Here is a 26500-nt window from a genome sequence, read left to right as displayed (position 1 = left end):
CTTTTCCTTGCTCCTCACTCCTCAGCCTGAGCCATTCTGCCTTACCATCAACAGAAAAAAACTGCCTTGTCCTTTCTTTCCTGGCCATGCGGGACTCTCTGCCTGCCTCTGGAATTCCGCTCCAGTCTTTACTGCACCTGATTATGCAAAAAACCCTATTGTTCTCAGTCAATGGCTCTGCAATGCCACTAGGCCTGAAGGAAGGGAATGGTCTGAGCTTCATTTGCACAAGAAACAAAGCTATGCATGTACAGTCCGCCTGTCTCCTAGGCTCTGCAGAGTGTTACCTAGAGGATCAGCATCTGAGAAGCTTACACTGTTTGCCAATATGGTCTAGTAGTGTATGGGCTCACAAGAATTTCATAGTAGAAGACAGCTGAAATATTAATAAGCTAAATAACACCAAATGTTCCATGATAGATGGCTTCATCTAGAAAAATGCCTTGAAATTTCTAGGTATAGCTTTAATACACAGCTGAATCTCTATAATATATTCTTGTGGCCCGCAAGACCAATAGTAAAGATAAAATTGTAGCCAGGGGTACCCCCCCCCCAACTACTGACATCTTTAGTGGTAAAAGAACTCCATCAATAGTTCTCGATTTGATGCTAAAGTGCCACCTCCAAATCTCAAATGGGTCTGTAACCTGAGAGTGCCTAAGAGATGTTGCAGTGATGGCTGAAACTACCTTCTTCTGCTTCTTAATGCTTCAGAACTAAGTCTCCAAATGCCTTTCAGAACACACTTTTGAAAGTTTTGCATCACAGCATGGCATTCTGTAACTTCAAATCATCATAACTATGTTAAGAATAGCATACGACTCCAAATGGCCCGCCTATATTTTTCTCTGAGTCATCATATGGTTTTCAGTGGCTTTCTCTGTCACCATGGACATGTGTGACTGTAGAACATTGTTAAATCAACAAAACCTTTCCTGAGTCAGAGAATTAAGTTAAGAAATATAGTGTAAGTGGCTTTTTTTTTTGAGACTGCAGCTAGTCTGGACAAAGAAGAAGAAATGCAGAGTAAGGACCTGAAATACATCACTTGATGAATGGCCTGAATCATTGCTGGGTTTCCTCCACCACTGTTTTATAAAGTAGCACCATGCTATCCAAGGAATTTCCCATTACCAAAAAAGATTCCCTTTATTGTATTTTAATTAGGCTTAATGTAGAACTTATTTGAATGTCTTCTTCATACAACAGTGCTTCTAAGGTAGTTAAAGCAAAAAATGAATTAAGCCTGTAAACTGCTATGGTGGACCTATCCTGCTTCTCTTTGTCCATGACAGCCTCCCTCTTCCCTTAGGAATGGAACCCTTCTTTCTGATAGGAAAATGTAGTATTTTATTTCATTTCTGCCCCTGGTTATATGGGTGATCCCATATATTTTTATTTATTCATGGAGAATTTGATACATGTATACAGTGTATTTTGATCATATTCTTCAGCCACGAAATACTTTTGGAACTCCCCAAACAATGTCTCCCTCCCAACTTCCTGTCATCATTTATTTTAACCTACCAAGTCCGATTAGTGCTGCCCATGACATGGGAATAATAGAATGATAGACTTTCTCAGAGATCTACCAAAGCATCCCTGAGCCTGTAGCTTTTGGATTCTTGTCTTGCAAATCCAATGTGTGAAATTCATGGATGTCTTAGTCAGCTTTCTATTGCTATGAAGAGACACCATGACCACAACTCTTATAAAAGAAACCATTTAATTGGGGCTTGCATGCAGTTGCAAAAGTTTAGTCTATTTTCAGCATGGCAGGGAACTTGGTGGCATACGAGCATACATGGTGCTGGAGAAGTAGCTACGAGTTCTACATCCAGATCAGCAGGCAGCAAGGAGAGACTTTGGGCTTGGCATGGGCTTTTTGAAACCTCAAAGCCTACCCCAGTGACACACTTCTTCCAACAAGGCCACACCTCTTAATCCTTTCAAATAGTGCCACTCCCTGGTGACCAAATATTCAAATCTATGAGCCTATGAGGGCCATTCTCATTCAAACCACCACAATGGACCACAGGGGGTGAGTTTTAGATAGCAATTTATTACACTGTCACAAGAAGGAGCTTAAGAGGAAGAGAAAGAGAACAGAGTTGCTGGACAGTAGGAGAGGTCCCAGGAAATAAGATATGATTGAGCTGCTAGTATTAGGCCATTTCAAAAGATTTGTGGTAGAAACTAGACTGAGGTATTGAGAGAAGGATGAGCTTGCCTACCTATATGCCTAACTGCTGTTCTCAGTTTCAGTCATGTAGGCACTTAGAACCTTCTAGGTAGGACTGTTAACTTAGGATGAAGCAAAGAAACAGGAACCAGAACATTCTTCTGGTATTTGTGGCCTCCAGCATGTATACATCTTAAATGGAGATTTATTAGAGTGGCTTACAGGCTGTGTTCTGGGCAGTCCAACAATGGCTATCTCCTAAAGAAAACGTAAAGAATCCAATAGTTATTCATCCAACAAGACTGGATGTCCCAGCAGTTCCAATCTGATGCAGAAATCCCGGGGAATTCCCAGAAAACTGCTGGTCGTCAGTCTTTGCTGGAATTCCAAAGAAGTAGGTTCTAGCAACAGTGAAGGAATGTCTCCCCAACAGGTTGGATAAACTTGCCAGGCAGAGTAAGGCCAGGCAGGCAAAAAGAAAAAGTTTCCTTCTTCATGTGTTTTTATGTGAGCTGCCACCAGAAGGTCTGGTCATATTTGGCGTGAGTCTTTTCATCTCAAACAATCCAGTTAATATCTATTTTGTCAGTAGATAAACTGTGCTTACTTGGGATCAAAATGATATATAACCTTGAATTTCTAGCACTGTCCTGTCACTCCTATGTCTAAGTGATGTCCTTCTGTGAGACCAAAATGAGCCATCTTAGAAATAAGACCAAAATGCTTTCACCCAAAAATTAAGGCCTAAGATTTCTCCTTCTAGGAATAGGCCATTAGTTACTGAAACCAGTCAGTTCAGATTCCAGAAACCAGGAAGTGTAAAAGTACAGAGTCACAAGGTAGTCACAAGATAATGCCTGCCGGACTATGGAATGTCCTCTCCCTGGTTTTCAGGGTAACTGACCACAGAAATGCCCCCACCTGAGGGCAGCCAATGAGAAATGGTGGCGGGCAACCACTCCCTTAGAAGTAAGATTAAGACATGATTTCTAGAAAGCCCCTAGAAGTGAGCCAATCAGAATTGTACCCGTACTAGCACCCCTAAATGATGTAACCTTGTGATTTTTCCCTTTAAAAACTGAGTTTGCAGACAGATGGGCACTTTCTCCAGCCTCCACTGTGTTGGATGTATTGGACGAAGTCCCTGCCTAGGCTTGTATTGGATATCCAGAATTAAACATTGCTTTTGCATTCCGGCATGCTCATCTTTGGTGGTCTCTCTGGGGGTCACGATCTGGGCACAACACTTCATAAATGTAACTAGCAACTTTGTTTACAAAACACTCTCAGTGTTTAAGTGGGGAGAGGTTAGCATCCCTTAGAACTATAACATAAGAGCCACTAAATTCTATACTAGCCCTTTACAAAGACGTTTAAGTGGGACTCTCACTTAAAAAGCTCACACCTGTACTTTGATATGTCTTATTCTTCCCTTGAGTGCCTCTCTTTCCATTAATCCCTGTGCTTACTATCAATATTAAAATTGTCCCTTAATAAATTTCTGTGCTGGCTCATCTTATGTCAATTTGACACACAAACTAGCGTTACCTTAAAGGAGAAACCACAATTGAGAAAATGCCTCCATAGGATATAGCTGTAAGGCATTTTCTTAATTAGTGATTGGTGGGGTAGGGGAGCAGCCCATTGTGGGTAATTCCATCCCTGGGCTGGTGGTCCTGGGATGGGTCCATAAGAAAGCAGGCTGAGCAAGCCATGAGGAGCAAGCCAGTAAGGAGCACTCATCCATGGTCTCTGCACCACCTCCTGCCTCCAGGATCCTTCCCTGTTTGAGTTCCTGTTCTGGCTCCTCCAATGATGGACTATAATCTGGAAGTAAGCCAAATAAAACCATTCCTCCCAAACTTGCTTTTGGTCATGATGTTTCATCACAGCAATAGTAACCCTAACTAAGACAATCTCCAACCTGGCTTCATATTGGCTTTTGCTTGAAATTCCTCTCTTTATGAAAGGTACAGGTGCCAATTATTCTTGACTGGAAGTTCCCAGAGGGGAAAGCAAATCTTTAGTCTACTGCAGGGCATGGAGTGGAGCTGTGCCTCCACCTGCCTCCTCCTTGTTGATGATAATGGTCTGATGACTGAGGTGTGTAGGCAGAGTTTTGTCCCACCAGCCTGCTCCCAAATAACCACACAGAGACTTATTAATTATAAATGCTTGACCTTTAGCTTTTACTTGTTACTAACTAGCTCTTACAACTTAAATTAGCCCATATTTCTTATGTACAATCTACCACATGGCAGTAGGTTTGTTCAGCATGTCATATTCATCTTGCTTCTGTCCAAATCACCTGGCAACTTTCCATGATTCTGCCCTTCTTCCCAGCATTCTCTCTGCTCCAAAAATCCTGCCTAGCTATTGGCCACTCAGCTCTTTATTAACAATGAGAGTAACACATCTTCACAGTGTACAAAAGGATTATTCCACAGCATTTCCCCCTTCTTGTCCAATTAAAAAGGAAGGTTTTAACTTCAACATAATAAAATTATATATAACAAAAACAGTTATCAAGTAAGAATTACAGTTACAACATCTAGTCCATTTGTATTTGGCAAAATTAGAGAAAATACTCTATTATCTATCTTATCTTTGTAAGTTTGAAGTTTTATACCTAATTTACCTTTCATCATAACTAAGGAAAACTGTAAGTATAATTTAGTGTTTAACTCTGTCAAAGACCCCACAAGGTTATAATGTTACCTAATGACAGGGACATCTGGCTGCCTGGACAGTCACCCAAAGTTCTTCTGTAATTTTGAGACATCTATCTTTGGCCTACAGGCCTAGTATATCTGACAGACATTTCTGAGAAGCAGGTAATTTTGAAGGACTGTCCTACTTTGTCATGGAAAACTTTGGCAGTAGCTTTCTTTTAAGTCCTACTGGTCCAGTTTGGACAGTATACTATCAGCAATTGAGGCAATGGCAATTTCTTTGCCCAGTGGCTAGCTGTTGCCACAAGAAAGCAAACTCCATATGGGGTTTCTTTGATGCCCATCATCTTCTTTGAAGTAAATTGGTGCTGCCAGGAGCAGACATGTCTCACTGTCATAAAAAGCCTTAGGTTATTAAACATCTGAAATGTCATATTCTGTAGGGCTTTGAAGTGTTTGAAGACTATCTATCTAAATATATATGTTTAACCTTGAAAGCATACCTAATATGACAAGTTTGATTATTATAAATGACTATTAACCTGTATTTCTTAATTATACATTACATTTTTAAATGAGTTGCATAAATAAGCACAATACCCCAACAAGAGTAGAAACAAACATATATTATAACAAAATAACTTTAAATTTGTATCAAAAACCAAAATCCATACCAATGTAAAATATTTTGAGATGAATAGATACTTTTTGGATTAAAGTAGATTCAATACTCTACACTTTTATTTCATCATTTCTATATTATATTCCCTTTTTTCCTTTAGAAAGAGATCCTTGAATTTAACTCTTTTGTTTAGCTTTTTTTCTGACCATTACCAATACCAACTTGTAACCAACTCACCTTAAATGACAACAAACATCCATAACCCATCTTTTGGGAATGTGGGTGTTATTTTCTCTAGACTACTTCATGTTGTCTGGGGTTCTAGCATCTTTAGGGGACTCCCAAGAAAATTCAGGATAATGGTTAAGTCTTGACTAGAGTAGTCTGTGAGGCTGAACCATCTCTACCAGCAGCCTTGAAGTTGTTCTGGATGCAGAACTCTGAGGATGCTGCCATCAGAGTGATAGGTGTCCATCACATTATGAGGTCCAAGTGAGGGACTTACACTCTTCCCTTGTTCTGGAATATCTGATAAGTTCTTGGACCTGGTTTCTATGGTTGATTTCAATAAACCCATGTTTATTCAATAAATTCATGGAGTTTCTCCCTTTCTACTCCCAGGAATAAGTCATCTATCAATCTGTGCTGCATGGGTGGAGCCTGACAGATGGTTCAGGTTCTGGGTCCATTCAAGTACTTCAGGCATCCCTTCTCCCTCCAAGTGGACTCAAAAGCTTCTTATAAAACGGAGCCTGCAAAAACGGTTTTATATGATTTGAAGTAACTCAGTGTAGGGCGTAACATGATCTTTCAACATACATGTAGTTCTACATATAATTTCAGGTATCATATCTCATTAGCATCTAAAATCTCCACTCAGGAGTGTGCATTTTAGTATTATAATAAACCATAAGTCACCTTCAGATACCAGGGTGCTTCTGTGACTGTTGTCAGTGGCTCCAGCCAGTTCTAGTTAGCCTTAGCTAGGGTTTTCAGCCTTTCTTTATGCCAATAGGTTGTTCCCCCTCATATAATAATTTTTCAGCCATTGTATAAAGCTTCTAGAACTTACTCTCTGACTCATTCTTTTGCCTCATGATTCTCATTTCTGTGGTCCCAATGATTTTTCCAGAGATGAGCACATTACCCAACTCCTGATAGTATTAGAACTTCCGAAAGTGCTATATACAAACCTGGATTTTTTAAAAAAAACATGCATTTTAAAGCTGCTTTTACTTTAAAAAATTAATGAAAACTTTAAAAGTTGACCCCTCTTTTTGGCTAACAAGGTAGCTCAAAAGAGGATGAAATCATGGAATTCCTATCTTCATTTTCTGTCTGTGCTTTAGCTAAAGGCCCAGAGATAAATCAATGTCATTAACCTTTCTTCTTGGGTCACCTTGAATTCCAGAAAGAGCCAAACATAGCAGGACAAATGCTGTGCTAGTTAGTTTTTGTCAACTTGACACAAACTAGAGTCACCTGGGAAGAGGAATTAAGGAATTGCTTCTAGCAGATTGGCCTGTGGACAAATTTATGAGGCATTATCTTGATTGATGACTGATGGGGAGCACTATAGGCAGTACCACCACTGAACTGGTGGTTCTGGGTTATAAAGGGAGTCCAGTTCAAGAGAAGAAAGAGGGATTATATGAGCAAGGGGAGTCAAGATCAGGATGGGGAAATCTACAGAGACAACTGAACCAAGCTCATAGGAACTCACAAACTTTAGTCCAACAATCGTCAAACCTGCATGGGACCGGACTAGGCACTCTGCATGTGGGAGACAGTTATGTAGCTGGGTCTGTTTGAGGAGCCCCTGGCAGTGTGATCAGGATCTATCCCTGGTGCATGAGCTGGCTTTCTGGATCCCATTACCTGTGGTGGGACACCTTGCTCAGCCTTGATGCAGCGGGGAGGGGGTTTGGCCCTGCCTCAACTGAATGCACCAGGCTTTGCTGTACCCCCCATGGGAGGACTTATACTTTTGGAGGAGGGGATGGGGCGTGGGTCAGAGGAGAAGGTTGGGGGGGAGCAGGAGGAGGGATGAGAGGGGGATCTGCAGTTGGTATATAAAATGAATAAAAAATTTTTAAATAAAAAAAAAGAAAGCTGGCTGAATATAAGCATGGGAAGCAAGCCTGTAAGCAGCTTTCTTCAACAGTTCCTGTCTCTGTTCCTTTAATGATAGACTGTGACCTGGACATGTAAGCCAAATCAACCATTAAGTCCTCCCTGTCTTAATTACTTTTATATTGCTGTGACAAAATACCATGACTATAGTGATATTTTATTTGTACTGAAATGTGATTTTATTTGTATGTTAATAAATAAAGTTGCCCGGGATCAGAGCTATTAGCAAGCCATTGCAGAAGCTGAGCGGTGGTGGTGCACGCCTTTAATCCCAGCACTTGGTAAGCCAAGCTAGGTAGATCTCTGTGTGTTCAAGGATACATCCAGTATTGGAGACACACACCTTTAATCTCAATACCAACCATAGAAGACCTGGAGTTCTGTACAGACAGGCAGTGACGAGGTGGTCATGTAGTTGGGTTTACAACGAATGAGAAGGCAGAACAGAAAGTCTTTATAAAGACTTTAACACAGGAAGTATGTCTCTTTCGGAGAGGTAGGACCACCGCGATAGTGAAGGGTAAGGTTTTTAGCTCTTAGCTATTGCTCTGACCTCTTGGCTTTTATCTCTGTATTGGCTCTGTGTTTCTTATTTAATAAGACGGTTGGTTACTTCTACATCATGACCAAGACAATTCATAAAGAAAGTTTTTAATCTGGCTTATGGCTTCAAGGAGTTAGAGTTTGTGATGGCAAAGCAAAGGTGTAGCAGCTGGAGGAGCTGAGAGCTCACATCTTGATCCAAAAGCAAGAGGCAAGAAAGAATGGGAATGGCTAGTTTTTGTGACACCTCACCCCACCCCCTCCAGTGACTCATCTCCTTCAACAAGGCCATGCTTCCATTTTTCCCAAACAGTTCTTTCTACTGTGGACCAAGTATTCAAATATATGAGCCTGGGGGAGCCATTTTCATGCAAATAACCACATTTCCATAGTTGCTTTGGGTCATGGTGTTTGACAAAGCCATGGTAAGCAAACTAGAGCAGATACCCACCCCTAGATAAGGGCAATTATCCAAAAGAATGGGTAAGGCTGGATCATACAACAGAAGCAATTGTGTTGTTATGATAGATTGGTCCCCTTGTGCAATGGAAGCAATTGCAAAATTAACAATTTATGGAACTGGGAGCTGCAGAGATGGCTCAGTGGTTGAGTACTCACTGTTCTTGCACAGGACCCAGGTACAATTCCCATCACAACATGATGGCTCTCAACTGTCTATAACTCTAGTTCTGGGAGATCAGATGCCCTCTTCTATCCTCTGAGGATTCCAGGCACGTACATGGTGCACAGACATACATGCAAGCAAATCACCAATAAATATACATTTACAAAAAAAAAAAAAAAAAAAAAAAAAAAAGAATCTCTGTGAGTTCGAGGCCAGCCTGGTCTCCAAAGCGAGTTCCAGGAAAGGCGCAAAGCTACACAGAGAAACCCTGTCTCGAAAAACCAAAAAAAAAAGAACAACTTATGATACCACTTTGTAGAACTACCCCACAGGGCAATGAGACAATGATGAGCCAATGGTAGATGGAAGGACATCTTGACCAGGACTTCTTAATTATTCATATCACTTGTCTTCTGTTAAAGCCTAAACCATATTTCAATACTCAGAAGATTGACTTTTATGGTCACTAGACCCCTTACTTGTAACTCTCCCCAATGGGTCCAAATTGAATAAATTTCCTTTCTGTTTCTCACCATTACTTTCCTCTTTAATTGGTATATTGGGGATATGTGGTCAAACTTAGCTTGTTGGTGCTACTGGAGTCCAGGCTTTTACCCTAAAATCTTGAGTTACCAGGAGACTGATGATCATTCTGTCACTCCTACTTCCATATGGATGGATATTGTATGAAAGTCAAAACAAGTATCTGTAATTGATGGAGAGAAAATTGGAGGTCCTCGATCTAGCTGGGTCTGGAGCTAATGAAACCCAGAGGTACATTCACCAGTGCAATCACTGTTTTTCTTGTTAAGATTATTTTACATTGGAATTCTGACATAATCAAAATAATCCCAAATAACACATTATCATATCTGCTCATGAAAAACAAATTAAATATAGAAGTATAGTTTACTTTATAGAAGATGTTTCTCTTTCAGAAGTTGAGAGTAAGCTTAAATCTTGAAAACTAAATCATACTATATCAAAAATAAGACATTATTAAATAACCTTTTTTGAAGGGAGAAATTTCTTATAATAAATTTATTTATTTTAAGGCAATGGAAAATGGAAAATCACAGGTAACTCAACAGTGATTCAGGTAAAGCTGTTGGGCTGGCTTTCATGATTCCTGAAAGACTACCAACTTTAGTGATTTTGTTATTTCCTGGATTAAATTCTTACCCTTGTTAGTTTAGAAGCTTAGTTTAACTGGTACTGTAAGGTAAGATCTGCCCTCAGGAAAGGATTCCTATTAAGCAAGCTCAAAGACACTAAAATAAGAAACAAAATACCAACTGATTAATGGATGAGGATAAAGACAATCTCCCATTGAACTAGAATCCTTACTTCAGCAGATCATAGCATTCTATTCTTTAGGGCACAAGCTACATGTATGTACATTCTGAAATTGCATACAAAATTATGAAACTTGATACAAAAATTTGGATTTCCAAATTTCTTGAAAAGCTAGTGCCTTAGTTAGGGTTTCTATTGCTCTAAGGCAATACTGTGACCACAACAACTCTTATAAAGGAAAACATTTAACTGGGGCTACCTTACAGCTTCAGAGGTTTAGTCCATTGCTGTCATGGCAGGAAGCATGGTGGCATGTAGGCAGATGTGGTGCTGGAGAAGGAGCTGAGAGTTCTACATCTGGATCCACAGGCAGCAGAAAGAGAACTGAAATACTGGGCCTGGCTTGAACATCTGAGACCTCAAAGCTTGCCTCCAGTGACACACTTCCTCCAACAAGGCCACACCTACACCAACAAGGCCACACCTCCTAATAATGCTACTACCTATGACCAAGGATTCAAATACATGAGTCTGTGGAGGCCATTCTACTCTAATCACCATGGCTAGCACACCTACTGTAATGGCTAGTCTCAAATGTTTTCCTTTATAGGAGTTGCCTTGGTCATGTCTCTTTATAGTAATAGAAACCTTAACTAAGACAGAATTTAGTGCCAGGAACTGGGGTATTACTATGACAGGCCTGACCATGCTTTTGTTTGGGCTTAGGGACTTTGGACTAGAAAAATAATTGGACCTTGTAAATGGGGATTAATGGGCCATCTTAGCAGGAGCGTGGCAGATAATAGTGCTGAAAGCAGTATGAACTGTTGAGGCCCAGCCCAAAAGGTTTCAGAGGGGAAGAATATTAGAGACCATTGTTGTAATATTTTGGCAAAGAATGTGGCTACTTTTTGCTCTTGTCTAAAAAAGAAAAAAATCTGCCAGAAGCTAAATTGAGGGGTTTGGAATAATATCATTGGCAGAGGAAATTTCAAGTCAACCTAGTATTGATAGTGTCATGTGGTTACTAGTGATCACTCTTATGCAGATCTAAAATGAAAAAGACCAAGTAGGGCCAAAAGAAATACAAAATGTACAGTTTGAGGAAAAAAAGAGAACCATGAGCTGTAATGTTCATGTCAAGTCCTGTGCTCAAGCAGATGAAAGGTTTAAAGAAAGGCCTAATGCCATAAATGAAATAAAAGTAGTGGCACCCTCAGGTCAAGACCCCAGTCAGCAAATTCTGCAACTTGTGAAAGAAAAATGCCTGAGGGATTTCCTTGGCCTGAAAAAAAATAACAACAGCAACAATGGAATGCTTATGCAAATTAATTCAAGACATGTGCCCAATTCTATCTGAAGGAGGTAGCAGAACTTGACATTTTCAGACACATGGTTCTGGTTTTATAGTCAAGAAGTATACAGGTATATAGGGGTTGTGGAATCTTCCTCAACAGTTAAGGAAATCTGCTGAGGCAGTGGAATTCCTGTGTGGAAGCCCATAGAGGCCATTTTGTGAAACTGTGAACATGAAGATCAGATTTTGTTGGAGACCCCATATGTTGAAGATGTCAGAGCTGTGAGATACCTGCCAAGGAGAGTTACAGACAGAGCATGGAATGAGGCCAAGAGAGAGAAAGAAGTGTGTTGCAGCCAACAAAGCTGGAAGGAATGGGAGATCTGAAGAGCCATCTGGTAAGTCCTTTGACATTGAGCATAGAAATACAAAATTCAGGATTTGCCCTGCTGGGTTTCAGTCTTGCTCTGATTCAGTATTTCCTCACTATGCCCCTTTCCTCCCTTTTGGATTTGGTAATTTATATCCTGTGCCACTGTATGTTTGAAGTGTATGATCTGCTTTCTCATTTGAGGTTCCCTCTTCCCGGATGATCCTAGTTTGTGTCAAGTTGACAAAAAACTAACTAACACGTATATGATTTGTAAATCCACTATGTTATGACCAGAATACCTTTGGAAGGTACCGTTAGAGTAGAAAAACTCCTGGTCAAGAGAATAGAATCTCTGTCCTCACTGGAGGCCTGAAATTCCAACTGGGCTGATTCAATCACTTTGTCTATGAACCACCTCTACAAAGATGGGCTCATGGGCTGGTCGATGGTGGTGCACACCTTTAATCCCAGCATTCAGGAGGCAGAGACAGGTGAATATCTGAGTTCAAGACCAGTCTGGCCTCTACACAGTTTGTTCTAGACAGACAGAGCTTTGTAGACAAACCTTGTCTCAAACATAAATACATAAAACAAAATGAATAATAGGTTTGACTGACAAAGATGGGCTCATGTTAAGCCAAAATAAAGAGATAGGTAGACTAATTAGTCCTTAAACGAGATACTATACTTTTCCTTCCCAGAATCCCTGCTCCTAGTGTGAAAGCTTGAGAACCAAAATGTAACTTTTCCTTTTAGTCTTTCTATTTCTCTTACTAACATTTTGAGACCTCCCAAACATTTTGGGCTTCCTTAATCTTTCTCTAAAACTTCCCTCCAATGTTGACTAGTTTTACATTGTCTTGATACAAGCTAGAGTCATTTTGGAAGACAGAACCTCAACTGAGAAAATGCCCCCACAACATTGGCCTGCGGGCAAGCCTGCCTTGCATTTTCTTGATTGACAATTGATATGGGAAGGCCCAGCTCATAGTAGGTGGTGCCATCTCTGGCCAGGTAACTCTGGATGCTATAAGAAATCAAGATCAAAGGTGGTGGCACACGCCTTTAATCCCAGCACTTGGGAGGCAGAGGCAGGCAGATCTCTGTGAGTTCGAGGCCAGTCTGGTCTACAGATCGAGACCCAGGACAGGCACCAAAACTACACAGAGAAACCCTGTCTGGAAAAACCAAAAAAAAAAAAAAAAAAAAAAAAAGAAAAATCAAGATAAGTGAGTCATGAGGCCAATTTAGTAAGGACTCCTCCATGGCCTCTACTTCATTACCTGCTTCCAGGTTCTGCCTTTAGGTTCTGCCTGGTTTCCTTGATGGTGGGGAACAAGCCAGTAAATAACATTCCTCCATGGATTCTGTATCAGCTCCTACCTCCAGGTTCCTTCTGTCTCTGAGTTCTTGTCCTAACTTCCTTCAGTGATGGACTGTGATGTGGAACTATAAGCTGAAATCAACCCTTTCATCCCCGAGTTGCCTTTGGTCATGGTGTTGATCACAGAAATTGAAGCGCTAAATGAAACACCTCCCCTTCATGTGTCTTCTTATTAGGCATACGTCTGACCTTGATGACAACTTAAAGTGACATGACTTTTCCCTCCCCTCCTCTGCTCTCCTCCTCAGAGCAGGTGCTGAGGTTTTATAGCGTGCCTGCTCTGGAGTTTTTCTTTTAAATGCTAATCAAATTGTCCCTGAGCTTCCATTTGAATCCTTTCCTAAATTCTTTTACTAACGAGACTAAGAACCTCAAAGGTTCTCCTGTACTCCTCCTTCTTCAAAGATGGTGGTAAAGCATAAGCATCATTATCTTTGTGGTAAATGTCCCTCTGAGGAGCACTATCATGTGTGTCTAGGATAGAAGTAATAATATATATACATTAACTGCCTACAATTGTTTTCTATTATATATGTTCATGCAGTTAGAAACTGAGTTTTGAGCACTCATTCCTCCAGACAGCTCTAAGAAAGACTTCTATACCATCTCAAAGAGTTTAGAGTATGACTCTTAGAGAAACAATATGTGTTCCCAGTGAGGAATCACTCCACACACTCAAAAATGAACAAAGGAAAAACTCTTTAATAGCACTTGTCTGACTCTGGCTAATGCTCAAAGAGGAGCCAGCCTTGAATAGAAGATTTTATTAACTTACATACGCCCTTAGGCTTATGCATTCCACATACAATGTCACCCTTCATTTTCTTTCATGTCACAGCCCCTAGTTATACTTTGAACAATTTAAATAGGCAGGAGACTATAACTCTTGCCATTCGGGCACCTGATAGATTTACAAAGCAAAAACATTGCCAGAATTATTTAAGTCACCAGTCTTGTTATTTTTGTAGTTCTTCCTTAAGTTCATCTTGTCTACCTAGAAAAATTATGCTTTTCCTGATAAGAGCACGAAGTACTTAATGGCAGACCAATACTTAATGGTGGTTATAACCCTGCACTGCCCCCTTGAGAGTCCCCTCACAGGCATGTTCTTTGACAAGGGGATGGGCCTAACAGCTAGTTTGTAAGTCAGGGCTGTCATTTTTTATTATAGGAGTGGAGCCTAATTGGAGATCAAGCTTGGCAAATAAAAATTAGAAGAAACTTTCTGAGCAATACTAAACTTCCATTATGGCTCAGATTTTTCTTTCTCGAAGCTTCTAACAAATCTGGTTAGTACAACACTTACCTTATAGTCATATTGGAAGCAGCACTCCTTTAGCTAAATTCTGTTACTTCAAGTTTCTCCTGAATTGTGACTACACAATTAAAGGGCACAGTCCTATGATTATTGCCACTCTGACACCAACTACAAGTTCAAAGGGTTCATAAAACCATCATCTGTGTGGATGAGCTATAATAAGGGCACATGGAGCTCAGTAACAGATAGTATACTAATACATACAGTTTATCAAGAGAAAAGTGTACAGATCTAAAGGGACATGCAGGCCTGTAACACGAATCTTAAATGGTCTTATTAATAAAAACAAACCCGAAGCCAGGTATTGGGGTGAACTCTGAAAGATCAGAGAAACAGAACAAGCCACAGCCAACCTCACTTTGCCAATTCCTCAGCTGATCTTGTTTCCTCAGACTGAAAGCCTCTGAGTCCTCATCTGAAGGGATCTCAGCTGAACTACTGCTGAAAGCTAAAAGCTTAAAAAAAAGACTCTAGTTCCTGGTCCTCATGCCTTATATACCTTTCTGCTTCCTGACATCACTTCCTGGGATTGAAGGCATATGTCACCATGCCTGGCTGTTTCCAGTGTGGCTTTGAACTCACAGAGATCCAGACGAATCTCTGTTCCCAGAATGCTAGGATTAAAGGTGTGTGCTACCACTGCCTAAACCTATGTTTAATATAGTGGCTGTTCTGTTCTCTGACCCTCAGATAAGTTTATTGGGGTGCACAATATATCAACCACATTTATTCTTTTGAAATATATGTAAAATGGCAAGGCTACTTTGACACACACACACATGTGGAAATGTGGATGAGTATGTATTAACTAACTAATGTACTCTGCATTGTTACTATACCTCTGATTTTGCTTTATAGTAAAAATATTCATGTGTTTTTATAGGTCACCATGGTTGTCCAACTCTGTTTTTCTTGTAGGCTTATAAATTCTTCATCTTTATCATAGTTGCCAAGTTGGAAGAGTGGAGATTATTTTGTCAATACAATTCAGGCCATCTTTACAAAATGTGACAATTTATAACTGTGACAAATGTCAAAACTGGCTGAACTGCTTTTATTTTTATATTAACTATTACAAATGACAGCAACACATTAAAACTAAATTTAAGCAATGAAATGAATTGATTCCCTGTGTAACTACAAGATCTTGCCAAGTGTATTTTACTAATATACCAGGACTAAGATGGTCAGAAAATACTACTGGGACTCAGTTTCTTCAAATGTGCTTTTCTCTGGGGGAAGGAAAGAGACACAGATCGCTATCTGAAGCTTTAGTAGTTGACAGTCTCACAATTTACCAGGATATAATAGAAAATTCCCAAATACTAATACCCCCAGCAAAACTTTCAGTTATCACATCCTCAAGTCTCATACAATGCCTGACCTAATCACCTTGACTTTCATCTATCCAGCCCACTGAGATGAAGTTTCCCAAATCTGAAAATTTTAAAATGACAAAAACTGAAAGTGATGATAAATGGTAGTTACTCAAAGGAAAAGGAGAATTTTCTTTTATGAAAAGGATGAAAGAGGCTAGAGCAATGGCTCAGCATTTCAGAGTACTTGCTGCTTTTACCTAGGACAGGGTTTGGTTCTCAGCACACATGTAACAGCTCACCACCATCTTCCTGTAAGTCCAGCTTGAGAGAATATGACACCCTCTTCTGACCTCTATGGGTACCATTTATACACATGGCACACATACATACATGCTCAGGCAAAACACTAATACACCTTATATTAGTCAGGGTTCCTCTAAAGCAGTGGTTCTCAACCTGTAAGTCGCAACCCACTTAGAGATCAAAGGACCCTTTCACAGGGGTTGCCTAAGACCATTGGAAAGCACAGATATTTATATTATGGTTTGTAATATTAGCACAATTACAGTTATGAAGTAGCAATGAAATAATTTTATTGTTGGGCATCACCACAACATGAAAAACTGTAATAAAGAGTCATGGCACTAGGAAGGTGGAGAACCACTGCTCTAAAGAATATATATATATATATATATATATATATATATATATATATATATATATATATATATATATATATATATATATATATATAAATCAGCCTTACAGGACATGGTCTGGGTAGTCCAAAAATGGCCATTTCATGATGGAATGACTGAGAATCTAGTAGTTGTTCAGTGCATGAAGCTAGATATCTCAGCTGGACTCCTGGACTCCTGGAATATTCCTAGAGAGATGCTGATCTACATTCTATGCTGGAATCCTGAAGATGCTGGTTGTAATATCAGTGAAGGAACGTGTCAGTGAAGGGTGGATGAACTTGCCAGCAAGAGTGAGGGCAGGCAGGCAGAAAGCCAAATTTTCTTCTACCATGTTTTTTTTAAGTAGGATGCCACCAGAAAGTGTAGCCTAGATGTAAGATGAATCTTTCTGTTTTGAATAATCTAAGAAAATTCCTCAGAGAAGTACCCAACTACTTGGATTTCCAGATGGAGTCAAGTTGACAACCAAGACAGGCCATTATAAGCATTTAATTTAATTTTAAAGCTAAAAAAGAATGGATTCTGGTCACAGACACAAAAATGTCCTATTAGCAACCCCATTATCAGATGGTCATCTAAACATAGCGATTTTAGTATACACTTATTCTCATACTTTAGCCAATTTTCTTCGCTATAATGTACATATAATATGATGAAGTCATTTTAAGTATACAGCTTTATGAGTATTTATGTCTATGCTTCTGTGAAACCATTAATATAATCACTATATAAAATATTTTCATTATACCAAAAGCTCCCTCTTATAGGCCATTAGTACTTCTACTCCCAAACCAGACAACATTATTGATTCAAGGAACACAGATATATCAGACAAGACATTATTTATTCTGGAGCCAAATATGAGTGAACATGTCTCAGGAACAATGATTCAGGTTACCCCAAAGTCCATGCTCCAACATGACAACACTTTCATGAAGTGTCTTTAGTAATGGAACAAAGAAAAACATTAATCAAGGCATTTGTCTTATTTTTAATCAACACCTAAATTATTGGTGCTAGAGTGGAAATAAGACAGACAATGCACCTATCTGAAAGATGCTTCTTTCAGGAGAAGAAAGATAATAAGGAAGATGTTTACATATAATTAGAAGTCACAGTAAGACATATAAAAAGAAACAATTTTAGATTGGGTAGTCAAAGAAAGTCTGGGAGGAACCTGTCAATACCAAAACACAACTTTCGCCTCCAACAGAATAAGAGTTCATTCAGTAGGCAAATATGAGTGAGAGTGGCCCAGCAACACAGATTCAGAATTCCACCATGTTCCCATATGTTAACAGTTTCATTATCTTTTATGGTAACAGAACAAAGAAAATCAAAAGTCAAGATTCTTTTGAAAAATATCAGTGGAGACATCAAGTAGGGGAGTTACCAAAGAGTGGGGAAATCTCTGCTGTAGGCCTTATATACTGTCTGAAAACATCCTCAACTTTTTGGTTGTTGGAAGGTAGAGGTTTGATAAATTAATACATTCCAAAAAGTTTCAGTAGATACTCATAAGGATGTTGAGTTACATAGAGGGATGAGTAAGGAATGGCTATTATCTTATGACATACTGAAATTAGGCTCTGGACTTACTTGCAACATCACAACTTCTCCACAATCAATGAAGTTAATCAGTTAGTCTTGTAAAAAGTTCAGTGTAATGTGCAACTTCTTCCTTGGAGCTTTCATTCACATAGTTTTAAGGATGGTGTTGTGGTTTGAATGAAAATGATACCCATAGGTTCATATGTTTGAATGCTTGATCCCCAGTTAGTAGAACTGTTTAGGAAGGATTAGGTGATATGGTCTTATTGGAGTTGGTGTGGCCTTGTTGAAGGAGGTATGTCACTGGGGGTGGGCTTTGAGGTTTCAAATGCTTACTCCAGGCCCAGTCTCCCTCTCTCTTTTAGACTGCAATTTTCAGAGTGATCTCTCAGCTTCTGCTCCAGCACCATTCTTGCATGCCTGTTGCCATGCTTCCTGCCATGATGATCATGGACTCACCTCTGAAACTGTAAACAAACCCCAACTAAATGCTTTTTTCCATAAGTTGCCTTGTTCATTGTTCTCCTCACAACAATAGAACAGTAACTAAGACAATTTCTTTCATTCAGCATGCTATGGAGACTCACTCATATTATTACAGATGTCAATAGTTAATTCTCTTATGACTGAACAGTATAACGTTGTGAAGATGTGCTGAAATTTGCTCATGAGTTCCCAAGTTGAGATGTATTTAAGTTGTTTTCTGTGTGTAGCCACAATTAATAAAGCTACTATGCATATTTATACAGAAGTCTTAATATGAGCATTGGGTTTTTTTTTGTTTTTTGTTTTTTGTTTCTTTATTTCTCTAGAGGTAAATTACATATGGTAGATGAAGTTTTTATTTTAAAGAATTTGGCAAACTGTCAAATACCTGGGCAATTTTATATTCTCACCAGCAGTGAGTATAAATTCTAGGCATTTCTACAATCTCTACTATATTTAGTAATACAATTTTAATTTTTAGTCTTTTATTGGATATGTAATCATTTTTATTGTCACTTTAATTTGTGCATCTCTAGTAACTCAGGATGCTGGCTACATTTTCATGTATTTTTGGCCACTGTCATATATTCTCTTGTAAGTTGTCTTTTCAAATACTTTACTGATTTTATACTGAGATGCCTTCTTATTAACTTAGAATATATATACATATATTCTAAAACACATATGAATTGCATACATATATGTTCTAATACATATATATGTATGTATTATATACATGTATACAATATATAATATAGAATTATATATAACATAATATATATTATATACATGTATATATCTATACATATATATTCTGGAAGTAGTCATTTGTCTGACATAAGTTTTGTTAGCATTTTTCTTACTCTGTGGCTTACCTTTTCATTTCTAAATAATGGCTTTGAAAGAGTAAAGCTTTTTAAGTTTTAGCCTGGTCCAATTTATCTTTTTTGTTAATGTTTCCTGCTTCTCTTTGCTGTATGAACCTTTTGCCAACTTCAAGGTCTTACCTATATTTTCTTCTAGAATCTGTGCCCTTTTAACTCATGGTTACACCTATGTTTTGCTTTTATTTTTCTGTATGAAAATTAGGTAAAAGTAAAGTTATGCTTTTTTGGTTTATTGGTTTTACTGATAAGCAGTTGTTTTAACACAATTTATTTAAAAGATTTTTCCTTCTCATCTTTGTTACAAATCAATAGGCCATATACAGCTGGGTTAATTTCTGGGTGCTTTCTAGTCTACTGAGATTTTGTTTTAAAATTTAAAATTTACTATAGTTTTAAAAATCCTGAAATTAGGTGGTATAACTCATCCAGTTTTGTTCTTTTTTAAAAGTTTGTCTCTTCTAAACTATTTGTATCTTCATAAAATTGTCAAAATTAACTTTTTTTGAGACAGAGTGTTAAGGCTATGTAGCTCAAGATGACTTTGAACTGAAAGAGCCCATCCCAATATCTGGGATTATAAACATGGGCCTTATGCCCAGTGCTGTGACTCAAACTCAGGATGACATTGTGTTTGTATATTAGTTATTTTTTCCTTGCTGTGACAAAGCACCATGACCAAGGCAACTGATAAAATAAAGGGCTTATTTGAGCTTATAGTTCCAGAGGAATAAGACTCCATCACCATTGTCTTAGGGTTACTGTTGCTGTGATGAAACACAGTGACCAAAAGCAAATTGGGGAAAGGGTTTTATTTTCTTACACTTCCACATCATAGTCCATTATTGAAGAAATTCAAGACAATAACTCAAAGGGGAAAGGTACTTGGAGGCAGGACCTAATGCAGAAGCCATGGAGGAATATTATTTATTGGTTTGCTCCCCATCACCAAGGAAGTCAGGACAGAAACGAAAGGCAGGAAGCTGGAGGCAAGAACTGAGTCCTTCTTACTGCCTTGTTGCCCATGGCTTGCTCAGCTTGCTTTCTTATAGAACACAGAACCACAAGCCCATGCCTTGCTCCACTCACAATGTGCTGGGCTTTCCCATATTAATCACTAATTAAGAAAATGCCCACAGGCTTACCTATAGCCTAATCTTATGGAAGCATTTTCTCAGGTAAGGCTATTATCTCCTCTCCAATGACACTATCCTGTAGTGGGTAGCCATTCCAGCTTTGATCTGGAAGTTCCAACCCCCACTGAGGCTTTGGTAACTGTCACGCCTACAAGGCAGGGCCAAGAGAGGGCCCTGAAGACCCAAGATCCGAATGCACGGGTTCTCTTGGTTCCTGGACCCTGGGCGCTGGAGGTTGACGAGCAGAGCTCCAGAGAACACCACCGGACTGCGCTATGTCTTTCCCAGACCCTGCAACCTACCCATCCCTTCATTTGTAAGTTATGCCACTAAATAAACCTCCCTTTTTTTTTTTTTTTTTTTTTTTTTTTTGGTTTTTCGAGACAGGGTTTCTCTGTGTAGCTTTGCGCCTTTCCTGGAACTCACTTGGTAGCCCAGGCTGGCCTCCCTTTTAACTAAGTGCAGTGGCCTTAATAATTTCACCAATATCTGGTACTCACGTGGGGCAAATTCCAAAGGCCTGGGTGGCTCCTGCCCTCAGCTTCCTCCCTGGCTGGGCTGGCCAGCACTTGAAGCTGCAGGTTACCGCCTGCAGAGTTCCATAAAACCAGGAAAAACCTACAGGGTTCCCATTCCTGAAAAGGAGCTAATCCGGTCTCAGTTCTGCAGCAAGTTTAGCACCCAGACCAGTGAAACCGCTGTGAGTGGGGCGTTCCCCCTCCTTCCTGAGTGCCGCTCCCCGCCCTAGCCCGAGGCTTCCACAGTTTCACCTAGTTAAAATAGACAGGGCACTGTCCCCAGCGGCGGGGGTTTGGGGCCCTGCCTGCTAGCAGACCTATTGTTTGTAGAGGCAGAAAGGGGCTTAGAGTGGCCACCAGCCAACCTTACCTCACCAACTCTGTAGCTTCCAAATGCCGCGATTTCCTGTTTACCCACGCCTATATGCCTTGCAGTTCTGCCATCTAATTTGCTCTCTCCATTCAGCTACACCACTTCTTCTTCCTACCCAGCTCTATCACTTCCTGTCTGTCTGTACAGACCTCCAGATCTCCATGGTTAACTAGTTTTGGAATTTAAGGCACGTACCACCACACCTGGCTCTGTTTCCAGTGTGGCCTTGAACACACAGAGATCCTACCTGCCAAGTGATAAGATTAGAAGCATGTGCTACTGTTGCCCGACTTCTTTGCTTATTTAAAATGGCTTTCTATTTCCTCTGATCTCCAGGCAAGCTTTATTTATTAAAGCACAAATAAAATATCACCACATTTCAGCACAAATAAAATATCACCACTCTATCCTGTGTTAAGTTAACTTAAAACTAGCCAGCACAACCATCATGATGGGGAAAGTATGGCAGAAGGCAGGCATGGTGGCTGGGGAGCCAAGCTAAGAGATCACATTTTAAACTACTAGCAAGAAGCAGAGAGCTAACTCAAAATAGCATGAGATTGTACACAATTAAAGGTTTCCTCCAGTCGCATATTTCCTTCAACAAGGTCTTACCTCCTAAACTTTCCCAAACAGTGCCACTAACTGGGGGTCAAATACTCAAATTCCTGAAACTGTAGTAGACATCTATTCAAACCACAACAATTTGCTTTCAACCATGCTACTAACTGAGCTACATCTCTATACTAGTTTCATTTGTTTGTTTTTACCAGAGTGTCCTTGAACTGTCTTGTGTAGTCTAAGCCAACCCAGACCTCTGGGCAATACTCCAGACTCAGCCTTCTGACTGCGGGATTCTATGTAGGAGTCATCAAGACCTTAGTTATACACTTACAGGGAGCAAATCCAGGACATTGTACATGCTAGGTGTGGTGATTTGAATCAGAATGTCCCCCAGTAGACTCAGTATTTGAACATTTGGTACCCAGTTGATGTCACTGTTTTGGGAGAAGGGTCATGGAGAGTTGGTGCTGCCTTGTTGGAGGAAGTTCATCAGTGGAAGAGAACTTTGATAGTTCATAGCCTCACTCCACTTCCAATTCACTCTTTCTCCTTGTGGATAAGCTCAAAATAAACTCCACCTACTGGAAGTTGTTTTGGATCATGGTATTTTATCACAGCAACAGAAAAGTAACTAATATACTAAGTGAGCATTATACCAACTGAGAAACTTCCCCAGCCCTAGAATGAACTTGTAAATTGCTATTAAAACTAGGGGAAAAAAGAGATAGAAATTGACTAGGCAGTTTATGGTTTAAAAAAAATAAGACTCTGTATTAGTTTGCTTTCAATTGCTATGATAAAACACCATGGCCAAAAGCAATTTGGAGAGGAAAGTGTTTATCTCAGGTTTCAGTTTTAGTCTATCACGAAAGGAAGTCAGGACCTGAATTCAAGGCAGAACTTAGAGACAGGAACTGAAGCTGAGACTGGGAATGAACACTTACAGGCTTGCTCTCCATAGCTTGCTCAGCTTGCTTTCTTATACAACCAAAGACCACTTACCCAACTGTGGCACCATCTACTGTAGGCTAGACCCTCCCATATCAATCATTGTCTTAGATACTTTTCTATTGATGTTATACTACACCATGACCAAAGAAAGTGTTTTTTGAAAATTATGGTTTCATGGAGGTTAGAGTCTATTACCATGATGGTGGGGAACATCACAATGAACAGGCAGACATGTAGCTGAAACAGTACCTGAGAGCTTACATCTTAATCTACAAGTGTGCTAGGGAGGGAGGGAGAGAGGGAGAGAGGGGGGAGAGAGAGAGAGAGAGAGAGAGAGAGAGAGAGAGAGAGAGAGAGAGAGAGAGAGAGAGAGAGAGACTAGACTAGGAATATCCCAAGTCTTTAAAACATGCCCTGAGTGATATACCTCCTCCAAATAGGCCACACCTCCTAATCCTTCCCAGATAGTTCCACCAACTGGGACCAAGTATTCACACACATGAGCCTATGAAGGCAATTCTCATTCAAACTACCACAATCATTAACAAAGAAAATACTGCATAGATTTGCCTGCAGGCCAATCTGATGGAGACAATTCCTTAATTGTCATTCCCCCTTGTATCAAGTTAACAAAAACAAACAAAAAACAAACAAAAAACTAACCTGCCCAGATACCACATTAAAGTGACTGATTTCCTTTTAGCCTAAAAGCCAAACACATCCTTAGGCCTGTCAGCAGCCTTGCCCTTGCCTGAAAACTGAGATGCCAAAAAGTGTTTTAGCCAAAAATGTATGGAGGTACCAGAAGTGGAGGGTCTGGTTTTTCATTATCTCTTTCCCCTAAAGGGAGTACCCTTTTATAGGAAACCATACTTAGGAAGTGACTGAAACAGTATGGTGCACGTTGGAATGGGAACTGACTAATCAGCTCATCACACACCCATCCTTCCACCCAGTCAAGCTTTATAAGGTCACCACTCCAAGGTGACCTTCAGTGATGTCCCATTCCCAGAAACTTCACCTGCTACACAGAGTTCTGCTTTCTTTCTCTCCTTCTTAAGATTCCAATAGCAAACTGTCTTTCTTATTTTTAATTACAAATTTATTTTCTCCGTGTTGGTGTTTTGTTTGCATGGATAGCTATGTGTCATGTGCATGCCTGGTTTCCACAGAGGCCAGAGGAGAACATCAGATCTGTTAGAACTGGAGTTGGAATCAGTCGGGAGCTAACATACAAGCGCTAGGAATCAAGCCCCTGTCCTCTGGAAGAGCAACCAGTGCTCTTAACCATTAAGCTATCTCTCCAACTCTAAAATACTTCTTTTTAAAACTCAACCTCTATAGTTTGTGAATTTTATTAAATTAAATTCCCAAGACAAGAACCCAAAATCACTGGCTTGGAGTGGCTTGGAGTTTCAGGGACCTTAGCCTCACAAGTTAAGCGTAGAGCCAAGAAAGAGTCTATTACTCTCAAACTTCCCAATATGCCTATGTCAACATCTTGCTGAAAGTTTGATTAGGACTGGATTGAATCTATAGATCAGTTAGGGGGAAATCATATCTAAGCAATACAGAAATTCCCTATATTTTGTTTTCTTTCAAAATAGATTTGTAGTTGTCCATGGAGAAATCATATGACCTCATTAAGTTTGTCCTAGGATTTTTTTTTATGGGTTTGATGCTCTTATCTAAGGAATTATATTTTATTTTACCTTCCAAACATCATTTTTGGCAGAAATGTAAAAATACAGCTGATCTTCATGTGTTGACTTTGTACAGTGCTGTCTCAAGAGCCCAAAGCTAAATTGGAACTCCGGTACTAGAGCTGCTTAAAGCTCCTAACAGGAGTAAAGGGGAAACAGACATGGGCATTTACAGTGTACCTTTCACAGGATTACACTTTAATCCAGAGGGTGGCTTAACACCTGGTTGTTGAACCCATGATTGTATGTCCCTTATACAGGAAACTTGTTTGTACTAGCGTATTCTCCTTGTGACTCTGTCTGACCTGTGTCAAGTTTTTCTGCCTGAGAGCACATTTTTGTGCTCTCTATGCACACAGGCAAAACCTGGTGTACCATCACTATCATCAACAAGTTCAAAGATGTATCACTTAAAGATTCTGAGCAAGAAAGGACCCACGAGGCAGGAGGGAAGTCGTCCATTGATAGAACACTCAAAGCAGAAATAAGCAGTGAAGCTGAGGGTGAGGTGGTGGTGGGAGAATGGCAAGTAGAAATATATATAAGGTACTCTATTGTGGTTCACTGTAGTGGGTAGCTGTTCCAGCTTTGACCTGGAAGTACTACCTCCATTGAGGCTTCCAGTAACTGTCATGCCTACAAGGTGGGCGGAGACTGGAGCCCTTAAGACCTGAGATCCAGATGGGCCAGCTCTCTTGGTTCCTGGATCCTGGAAGCTGGAGGTAGACCAAGCAGAGTTCTCCAGAGAACACTGCTGGACTGCACTACACCTCTCCCGGACCCTGTAACCTATCCCTTTACTTGTAAGTTACCCCACAAAATAAACCTTCCTTTTAACTACATAGAGTTGCCTTAATACTTCCACCAATAGTTCACATTAATTTTGAGTGGGGATATTTGAATGGTCTGTTCAAGGGAAGCAGTGGGAATGTAAAGCCTTGTTGGCTAGGTAGCAAATATCTAGCAACCAGTTTGGGCCATTTGGATTTTGTCTATTGATTGATTGACTGGTTGATTGATTGATTGATTGTGTGTGCGCACACATGTATACATGCATGTGAAGATCAGAGAACAAGTCTTGGGTGTTTATTCCCTCCTTTTACCTTCTGGAATATGGGAAATAAACTCAAGTCATGAAGTCCATGCACAAGCTGCCAGATCTAATTTGAATGAGATGTTCCCCCATAAGTCTTGGGTGTTTGAATACTTGGTCCCCAGTTGGGGGGCTCTTTTTGGGGTGGGGGGGCACCAGAGGTGTGGCCTTACTGAAGGAAGTATGTCACTGGAGTACAGGCTTTGAGATTTCCAAGAACTTGCCATTTCGAGTTAGCTCTCTCAGTTTGTGGTTCACAGGCTTCTGTTTGTGGTTCAAGATGTGAGTTGATGCTCCAGCTGCCTGCTGTCTGTTAACTCCACTCTTTCATGGACTCAGTCCTCTAGAAGGATAAGTACCAAATAAACCCCTCCTACTATAAGTTGCCTTGGTCATAGTGTTTTATCACAGAAATGGAAAAGTAACTAAGATGTTCCTCCACTAGTTCAGCCACCCTGCTGTCCCTGAGTGTGGATTTTATTTGTTTCTTTGTTTGTTTTAACCTATAAAGCAGCAACATTTGTTGTCTCATTCCTGATACACAAATGTGCTGGATTCATTTGTTAGTTCTAGTGGCCTTTTTAAAGTCTTTTTTGCTATCTTGTTTATTTTTTTAATTAAAAAAATCAGTGTCTATGAATGTAAAGAGGTTTTCCAGTTCTAATTCAGTATTTGTTTGTTTTACTTTATTGCACAAACCATTATAAAGAGAAATGGATAGAAGAACATATTCTTAAATGTGTGTGGCAAATGTCAGTCTTTCATGTGCAATTACT

This window comes from Peromyscus californicus, unplaced genomic scaffold (assembly GCF_007827085.1).
Source record: "Peromyscus californicus insignis strain IS unplaced genomic scaffold, ASM782708v3 Scaffold_10__1_contigs__length_136768540, whole genome shotgun sequence".
Classification (NCBI taxonomy): domain Eukaryota; kingdom Metazoa; phylum Chordata; class Mammalia; order Rodentia; family Cricetidae; genus Peromyscus; species Peromyscus californicus.
The sequence above is the reverse complement of the archived record's forward strand: the minus strand, read 5'-3'. Positions refer to the sequence as shown.